We start from the raw sequence: 10,363 nt of genomic DNA, 5'->3' as shown, positions 1-10,363 counted from the left end.
TAGTTTTCAGTACAAAACGTGAACAAGTTTTGGCGGGAAAATTTTGAATTCCTCAAAACCGTTAGAAAGTTTAAATCTTAGAAAACCGTTACAAGAAAAATTTATTTTTATTACATATTTTTTTCGATAAACCTACTGGATCTTGTTTTGTAGGTCTGAAAGTGACTTGGATCTTGCTGGATCTAGTTTTTTAGGTCTGGAAGTGACTTGTAAATTAAGGACTGATCGCTGGGACAAAAATGCGCTTAAGTCCCTCGATCAATAACACGAGGACTTTTGTAATTTTATATTTATTGGCGTGTTGTGATTTCTTGCAAAATCTATTTGTTATCTATCATTCGTGCTCAGGAGGCTCAAGATGCTGGATATCGAATGTATGTAAAGAGTCTTACCACCGGTTTTCCATCTCTTATAATAATTTTTTCATTACATATCTATTTGTTAATAATTTTTCTCATGTCATTACAGAAAATGCCAGTTAGTGAAATTTTGCAGTGTTCTTATGAAAACAGCTTGGTTGGATTATTGATAAGTTAAATAAAATAGGTTAAGTAACGGGACAACAAATATCTGTGAAACATGAGTGCCAAAACATTTTAGTGAGCAGAAAAAAATAAAATTGTGAAATTATTGAAATTTTTCATCTTAAAAACTGAATAGTTTTATCATAGTAATCTAATTGCAGTGGTGCGAATAAAAAGTTCAAGGATTTTCGAGTGATTGTAAAAGTAGTAATTCACGCATTTTAGTAGTATCTCTTATCGTTCTGTGCTACTGCTGCTGTTGGCTGCTCTTTCAACATTTGTGTAGTTAATAATTATATGAAAAAAAAAATCGTCATAGTGTTAAAAAAATTAAGTTAAAGAAGGAAAAAAAATTTGTTACGAATATTTTATTTTTAAGCAAGTTTCGTGAGTGTTCATACTTTTATATTTATTGGCGTGTTGTGATTTCTTGCAAAATCTATTTGTTATCTATCATTCGTGCTCAGGAGGCTCAAGATGCTGGATATCGAATGTATGTAAAGAGTCTTACCACCGGTTTTCCATCTCTTATAATAATTTTTTCATTACATATCTATTTGTTAATAATTTTTCTCATGTCATTACAGAAAATGCCAGTTAGTGAAATTTTGCAGTGTTCTTATGAAAACAGCTTGGTTGGATTATTGATAAGTTAAATAAAATAGGTTAAGTAACGGGACAACAAATATCTGTGAAACATGAGTGCCAAAACATTTTAGTGAGCAGAAAAAAATAAAATTGTGAAATTATTGAAATTTTTCATCTTAAAAACTGAATAGTTTTATCATAGTAATCTAATTGCAGTGGTGCGAATAAAAAGTTCAAGGATTTTCGAGTGATTGTAAAAGTAGTAATTCACGCATTTTAGTAGTATCTCTTATCGTTCTGTGCTACTGCTGCTGTTGGCTGCTCTTTCAACATTTGTGTAGTTAATAATTATATGAAAAAAAAAATCGTCATAGTGTTAAAAAAATTAAGTTAAAGAAGGAAAAAAAATTTGTTACGAATATTTTATTTTTAAGCAAGTTTCGTGAGTGTTCATACTTTTATATTTATTGGCGTGTTGTGATTTCTTGCAAAATCTATTTGTTATCTATCATTCGTGCTCAGGAGGCTCAAGATGCTGGATATCGAATGTATGTAAAGAGTCTTACCACCGGTTTTCCATCTCTTATAATAATTTTTTCATTACATATCTATTTGTTAATAATTTTTCTCATGTCATTACAGAAAATGCCAGTTAGTGAAATTTTGCAGTGTTCTTATGAAAACAGCTTGGTTGGATTATTGATAAGTTAAATAAAATAGGTTAAGTAACGGGACAACAAATATCTGTGAAACATGAGTGCCAAAACATTTTAGTGAGCAGAAAAAAATAAAATTGTGAAATTATTGAAATTTTTCATCTTAAAAACTGAATAGTTTTATCATAGTAATCTAATTGCAGTGGTGCGAATAAAAAGTTCAAGGATTTTCGAGTGATTGTAAAAGTAGTAATTCACGCATTTTAGTAGTATCTCTTATCGTTCTGTGCTACTGCTGCTGTTGGCTGCTCTTTCAACATTTGTGTAGTTAATAATTATATGAAAAAAAAAATCGTCATAGTGTTAAAAAAATTAAGTTAAAGAAGGAAAAAAAATTTGTTACGAATATTTTATTTTTAAGCAAGTTTCGCGAGAGAGAGCTCTGGTTTTTTGCAATAGCTCAGTTTCATAAAATTATTGCGGCGACGGCCATTAAAAAATCTTGAAACATTGTCTAAATACTATAATTAATGAATTTTAGTTTTCAGTACAAAACGTGAACAAGTTTTGGCGGGAAAATTTTGAATTCCTCAAAACCGTTAGAAAGTTTAAATCTTAGAAAACCGTTACAAGAAAAATTTATTTTTATTACATATTTTTTTCGATAAACCTACTGGATCTTGTTTTGTAGGTCTGAAAGTGACTTGGATCTTGCTGGATCTAGTTTTTTAGGTCTGGAAGTGACTTGTAAATTAAGGACTGATCGCTGGGACAAAAATGCGCTTAAGTCCCTCGATCAATAACACGAGGACTTTTGTAATTTTATATTTATTGGCGTGTTGTGATTTCTTGCAAAATCTATTTGTTATCTATCATTCGTGCTCAGGAGGCTCAAGATGCTGGATATCGAATGTATGTAAAGAGTCTTACCACCGGTTTTCCATCTCTTATAATAATTTTTTCATTACATATCTATTTGTTAATAATTTTTCTCATGTCATTACAGAAAATGCCAGTTAGTGAAATTTTGCAGTGTTCTTATGAAAACAGCTTGGTTGGATTATTGATAAGTTAAATAAAATAGGTTAAGTAACGGGACAACAAATATCTGTGAAACATGAGTGCCAAAACATTTTAGTGAGCAGAAAAAAATAAAATTGTGAAATTATTGAAATTTTTCATCTTAAAAACTGAATAGTTTTATCATAGTAATCTAATTGCAGTGGTGCGAATAAAAAGTTCAAGGATTTTCGAGTGATTGTAAAAGTAGTAATTCACGCATTTTAGTAGTATCTCTTATCGTTCTGTGCTACTGCTGCTGTTGGCTGCTCTTTCAACATTTGTGTAGTTAATAATTATATGAAAAAAAAATCGTCATAGTGTTAAAAAAATTAAGTTAAAGAAGGAAAAAAAATTTGTTACGAATATTTTATTTTTAAGCAAGTTTCGCGAGAGAGAGCTCTGGTTTTTTGCAATAGCTCAGTTTCATCATAAAATTATTGCGGCGACGGCCATTAAAAAATCTTGAAACATTGTCTAAATACTATAATTAATGAATTTTAGTTTTCAGTACAAAACGTGAACAAGTTTTGGCGGGAAAATTTTGAATTCCTCAAAACCGTTAGAAAGTTTAAATCTTAGAAAACCGTTACAAGAAAAATTTATTTTTATTACATATTTTTTTCGATAAACCTACTGGATCTTGTTTTGTAGGTCTGAAAGTGACTTGGATCTTGCTGGATCTAGTTTTTTAGGTCTGGAAGTGACTTGTAAATTAAGGACTGATCGCTGGGACAAAAATGCGCTTAAGTCCCTCGATCAATAACACGAGGACTTTTGTAATTTTATATTTATTGGCGTGTTGTGATTTCTTGCAAAATCTATTTGTTATCTATCATTCGTGCTCAGGAGGCTCAAGATGCTGGATATCGAATGTATGTAAAGAGTCTTACCACCGGTTTTCCATCTCTTATAATAATTTTTTCATTACATATCTATTTGTTAATAATTTTTCTCATGTCATTACAGAAAATGCCAGTTAGTGAAATTTTGCAGTGTTCTTATGAAAACAGCTTGGTTGGATTATTGATAAGTTAAATAAAATAGGTTAAGTAACGGGACAACAAATATCTGTGAAACATGAGTGCCAAAACATTTTAGTGAGCAGAAAAAAATAAAATTGTGAAATTATTGAAATTTTTCATCTTAAAAACTGAATAGTTTTATCATAGTAATCTAATTGCAGTGGTGCGAATAAAAAGTTCAAGGATTTTCGAGTGATTGTAAAAGTAGTAATTCACGCATTTTAGTAGTATCTCTTATCGTTCTGTGCTACTGCTGCTGTTGGCTGCTCTTTCAACATTTGTGTAGTTAATAATTATATGAAAAAAAAAATTGTCATAGTGTTAAAAAAATTAAGTTAAAGAAGGAAAAAAAATTTGTTACGAATATTTTATTTTTAAGCAAGTTTCGTGAGTGTTCATACTTTTATATTTATTGGCGTGTTGTGATTTCTTGCAAAATCTATTTGTTATCTATCATTCGTGCTCAGGAGGCTCAAGATGCTGGATATCGAATGTATGTAAAGAGTCTTACCACCGGTTTTCCATCTCTTATAATAATTTTTTCATTACATATCTATTTGTTAATAATTTTTCTCATGTCATTACAGAAAATGCCAGTTAGTGAAATTTTGCAGTGTTCTTATGAAAACAGCTTGGTTGGATTATTGATAAGTTAAATAAAATAGGTTAAGTAACGGGACAACAAATATCTGTGAAACATGAGTGCCAAAACATTTTAGTGAGCAGAAAAAAATAAAATTGTGAAATTATTGAAATTTTTCATCTTAAAAACTGAATAGTTTTATCATAGTAATCTAATTGCAGTGGTGCGAATAAAAAGTTCAAGGATTTTCGAGTGATTGTAAAAGTAGTAATTCACGCATTTTAGTAGTATCTCTTATCGTTCTGTGCTACTGCTGCTGTTGGCTGCTCTTTCAACATTTGTGTAGTTAATAATTATATGAAAAAAAAAATCGTCATAGTGTTAAAAAAATTAAGTTAAAGAAGGAAAAAAAATTTGTTACGAATATTTTATTTTTAAGCAAGTTTCGCGAGAGAGAGCTCTGGTTTTTTGCAATAGCTCAGTTTCATAAAATTATTGCGGCGACGGCCATTAAAAAATCTTGAAACATTGTCTAAATACTATAATTAATGAATTTTAGTTTTCAGTACAAAACGTGAACAAGTTTTGGCGGGAAAATTTTGAATTCCTCAAAACCGTTAGAAAGTTTAAATCTTAGAAAACCGTTACAAGAAAAATTTATTTTTATTACATATTTTTTTCGATAAACCTACTGGATCTTGTTTTGTAGGTCTGAAAGTGACTTGGATCTTGCTGGATCTAGTTTTTTAGGTCTGGAAGTGACTTGTAAATTAAGGACTGATCGCTGGGACAAAAATGCGCTTAAGTCCCTCGATCAATAACACGAGGACTTTTGTAATTTTATATTTATTGGCGTGTTGTGATTTCTTGCAAAATCTATTTGTTATCTATCATTCGTGCTCAGGAGGCTCAAGATGCTGGATATCGAATGTATGTAAAGAGTCTTACCACCGGTTTTCCATCTCTTATAATAATTTTTTCATTACATATCTATTTGTTAATAATTTTTCTCATGTCATTACAGAAAATGCCAGTTAGTGAAATTTTGCAGTGTTCTTATGAAAACAGCTTGGTTGGATTATTGATAAGTTAAATAAAATAGGTTAAGTAACGGGACAACAAATATCTGTGAAACATGAGTGCCAAAACATTTTAGTGAGCAGAAAAAAATAAAATTGTGAAATTATTGAAATTTTTCATCTTAAAAACTGAATAGTTTTATCATAGTAATCTAATTGCAGTGGTGCGAATAAAAAGTTCAAGGATTTTCGAGTGATTGTAAAAGTAGTAATTCACGCATTTTAGTAGTATCTCTTATCGTTCTGTGCTACTGCTGCTGTTGGCTGCTCTTTCAACATTTGTGTAGTTAATAATTATATGAAAAAAAAAATCGTCATAGTGTTAAAAAAATTAAGTTAAAGAAGGAAAAAAAATTTGTCATAGTTTAAAAAAATTAAGTTAAAGAAGGAAAAAAAATTTGTTACGAATATTTTATTTTTAAGCAAGTTTCGCGAGAGAGAGCTCTGGTTTTTTGCAATAGCTCAGTTTCATAAAATTATTGCGGCGACGGCCATTAAAAAATCTTGAAACATTGTCTAAATACTATAATTAATGAATTTTAGTTTTCAGTACAAAACGTGAACAAGTTTTGGCGGGAAAATTTTGAATTCCTCAAAACCGTTAGAAAGTTTAAATCTTAGAAAACCGTTACAAGAAAAATTTATTTTTATTACATATTTTTTTCGATAAACCTACTGGATCTTGTTTTGTAGGTCTGAAAGTGACTTGGATCTTGCTGGATCTAGTTTTTTAGGTCTGGAAGTGACTTGTAAATTAAGGACTGATCGCTGGGACAAAAATGCGCTTAAGTCCCTCGATCAATAACACGAGGACTTTTGTAATTTTATATTTATTGGCGTGTTGTGATTTCTTGCAAAATCTATTTGTTATCTATCATTCGTGCTCAGGAGGCTCAAGATGCTGGATATCGAATGTATGTAAAGAGTCTTACCACCGGTTTTCCATCTCTTATAATAATTTTTTCATTACATATCTATTTGTTAATAATTTTTCTCATGTCATTACAGAAAATGCCAGTTAGTGAAATTTTGCAGTGTTCTTATGAAAACAGCTTGGTTGGATTATTGATAAGTTAAATAAAATAGGTTAAGTAACGGGACAACAAATATCTGTGAAACATGAGTGCCAAAACATTTTAGTGAGCAGAAAAAAATAAAATTGTGAAATTATTGAAATTTTTCATCTTAAAAACTGAATAGTTTTATCATAGTAATCTAATTGCAGTGGTGCGAATAAAAAGTTCAAGGATTTTCGAGTGATTGTAAAAGTAGTAATTCACGCATTTTAGTAGTATCTCTTATCGTTCTATGCTACTGCTGCTGTTGGCTGCTCTTTCAACATTTGTGTAGTTAATAATTATATGAAAAAAAAAATCGTCATAGTGTTAAAAAAATTAAGTTAAAGAAGGAAAAAAAATTTGTTACGAATATTTTATTTTTAAGCAAGTTTCGTGAGTGTTCATACTTTTATATTTATTGGCGTGTTGTGATTTCTTGCAAAATCTATTTGTTATCTATCATTCGTGCTCAGGAGGCTCAAGATGCTGGATATCGAATGTATGTAAAGAGTCTTACCACCGGTTTTCCATCTCTTATAATAATTTTTTCATTACATATCTATTTGTTAATAATTTTTCTCATGTCATTACAGAAAATGCCAGTTAGTGAAATTTTGCAGTGTTCTTATGAAAACAGCTTGGTTGGATTATTGATAAGTTAAATAAAATAGGTTAAGTAACGGGACAACAAATATCTGTGAAACATGAGTGCCAAAACATTTTAGTGAGCAGAAAAAAATAAAATTGTGAAATTATTGAAATTTTTCATCTTAAAAACTGAATAGTTTTATCATAGTAATCTAATTGCAGTGGTGCGAATAAAAAGTTCAAGGATTTTCGAGTGATTGTAAAAGTAGTAATTCACGCATTTTAGTAGTATCTCTTATCGTTCTATGCTACTGCTGCTGTTGGCTGCTCTTTCAACATTTGTGTAGTTAATAATTATATGAAAAAAAAAAAATTGTCATAGTGTTAAAAAAATTAAGTTAAAGAAGGAAAAAAATTTGTTACGAATATTTTATTTTTAAGCAAGTTTCGTGAGTGTTCATACTTTTATATTTATTGGCGTGTTGTGATTTCTTGCAAAATCTATTTGTTATCTATCATTCGTGCTCAGGAGGCTCAAGATGCTGGATATCGAATGTATGTAAAGAGTCTTACCACCGGTTTTCCATCTCTTATAATAATTTTTTCATTACATATCTATTTGTTAATAATTTTTCTCATGTCATTACAGAAAATGCCAGTTAGTGAAATTTTGCAGTGTTTTTATGAAAACAGCTTGGTTGGATTATTGATAAGTTAAATAAAATAGGTTAAGTAACGGGACAACAAATATCTGTGAAACATGAGTGCCAAAACATTTTAGTGAGCAGAAAAAAATAAAATTGTGAAATTTTTTAACCAGAAATCTTGAATTTTGCAAAACCGTTAGAATGTTTGAATTTCAGAAAACCGTTACTTCTTAATATACTTTATTAGAGATTTTTTGTATTCAGTACAAAATAGAACAACTTTTGGCCTGAAATTTTGAGTTTTGCAAAACCGTTACTTCTTAATATGCTTTAATTAAAGAATTTTTTTATTCAGCACAAAATAGAACAACTTTTGGCCTGAAATTTTGAGTTTTGCAAAACCAGTACAAAATAGATAACAGTTAATTCTTAATATACTTTAATTAGAGATTTTTTGTATTCAGTACAAAATAGAACAACTTATGGAAAACCGTTAGGAAGTTTGAATTTCAGAAAACCGTTACTACTTAATAATACTTAAATTAAAGAATTTTTTTATTCAGTGCAAAATAGAACAAATTTAAGCCGGAAATTTTGAATTTTGCAAAACCGTTAGAAAGTTTGATTTTCAGAAAACCTTTACTTCTTAATATACTTTAATTAAAAAATTTTTGAAGGCCCGAAATTTTGAATTTTGCAAAACCGTTAGAAAGTTTGAATTTCAGAAAACCTTCTTAATGATACATTAATTTAAGAATTTTTGTATCTGGTACAAAAAGGAACAACTTTTGGCGCAAAATCTTTCGCGAAATCGTTAGGAAGTTTGAATTTCAGAAAACAATTACTTCTCTAGAATGTTTGAATTTCAAAAAACCGTTACTACTTAAATTAAAGAAATTTTGTATTTAGTACAAATTAGAAAAACTTTTAACCAGAAATCTTGAATTTTGCAAAACCGTTAGAATGTTTGAATTTCAGAAAACCGTTACTTCTTAATATAATTTATTTAGAGATTTTTTGTATTCAGTACAAAATATAACAACTTTTGCAAAACCGTTAGGAAATTTGAAGTTCAGAAAACCGTTACTTCTTAATATGCTTTAATTAAAGAATTTTTGTATTCAGAATTTTTGCAAGAAGTAAAGGTTTTCTGAAAATCAAACTTTCTAACGGTTTTGCAAAATTCAAAATTTCCGGCTTAAATTTGTTCTATTTTGTACTGAATACAAAAAATCTTTAATTAAAGTATATTAAGAAGTAACGGTTTTCTGAAATTCAAACTTTTTAACGGTTTTGCATTTTCAATTCAATTAAGAAGTAACGTTTTTCTGAAATTCAAACTATCTAACGGTTTTGCAAAATTCAAAATTTCAGGCCAAAATTTGTTCTATTTTGCACTGAATAAAAAAATTCTTTAATTTAAGTATTATTAAGTAGTAACGGTTTTCTGAAATTCAAACTTCCTAACGGTTTTCCAAAAGTTGTTCTATTTTGTACTGAATACAAAAATCTCTAATTAAAGTATATTAAGAATTAACTGTTATCTATTTTGTACTGGTTTTGCAAAACTCAAAATTTCAGGCCAAAAGTTGTTCTATTTTGTGCTGAATACAAAAATTCTTTAATTAAAGCATATTAAGAAGTAACGGTTTTCTGAACTTCAAATTTCCTAACGGTTTTGCAAAAGTTGTTCTATTTTGTACTGAATACAAAAAATCTCTAATTAAAGTATATTAAGAAGTAACGGTTTTCTGAAATTCAAACATTCTAACGGTTTTGCAAAATTCAAGATTTCAGGTTAAAAGTTGTTCTAATTTGTATTAAATACAAAATTTCTTTAATTTAAGTAGTAACGGTTTTCTGAAATTCAAACATTCTAGAGAAGTAATTGTTTTCTGAAATTCAAACTTCCTAACGATTTCGCGAAAGTTTTTACGCCAAAAGTTGTTCCTTTTTGTACCAGATACAAAAATTCTTAAATTAAAGTATCAATAAGAAGGTTTTCTGAAATTCAAACTTTCTAACGGTTTTGCAAAATTCAAAATTTCGGGCCTTCAAAATTTTTTTAATAAAGTATATTAAGAAGTAACGTTTTTCTAAAATTCAAACTTTCTAACGGTTTTGCAAAATTCAAAATTTCAGGCTTAAATTTGTTCTATTTTGCACTGAATAAAAAATTCTTTAATTTAAGTATTATTAAGTAGTAACGGTTTTCTGAAAATCAAACTTTCAAACGGTTTTTCAAAATTCAAAATTTCGGGCCTTCAAATTTTTTTAATAAAGTATATTAAGAAGTAACGGTTTTCTGAAATTCAAACTTTCTAACGGTTTTACAAAATTCAAAATTTCAGGCCAAAATTTGTTCTATTTTGCACTGAATAAAAAAATTCTTTAATTTAAGTATTATTAAGTAGTAACGGTTTTCTGAAATTCAAACTTCCTAACGGTTTTCCAAAAGTTGTTCTATTTTGTACTGAATACAAAAAATCTCTAATTAAAGTATATTAAGAATTAACGGTTATCTATTTTGTACTGGTTTTGCAAAATTCGAAATTT

General features: G+C 28.8%; 1 long non-coding RNA gene across 1 annotated transcript; it reads left to right on the top strand.

Moving 5' to 3' along the window:
- Positions 1-7,638: 7,638 nt before the first annotated feature.
- LOC139096274 (uncharacterized) lies at positions 7,639-7,983 on the top strand. Its single transcript, XR_011544961.1, has 2 exons — positions 7,639-7,715; positions 7,810-7,983. It is a non-coding gene; the product is annotated as an uncharacterized lncRNA (long non-coding RNA).
- Positions 7,984-10,363: the final 2,380 nt, after the last annotated feature.

This window comes from Chironomus tepperi, unplaced genomic scaffold, assembly GCF_022539635.2.
Source record: "Chironomus tepperi strain 1889 unplaced genomic scaffold, CSIRO-AGI_Ctep_v1 contig_380, whole genome shotgun sequence".
NCBI lineage: Eukaryota > Metazoa > Arthropoda > Insecta > Diptera > Chironomidae > Chironomus > Chironomus tepperi.
Note: the sequence above shows the minus strand (reverse complement) of the source record. Positions and strands in the feature narration are given on the sequence as shown.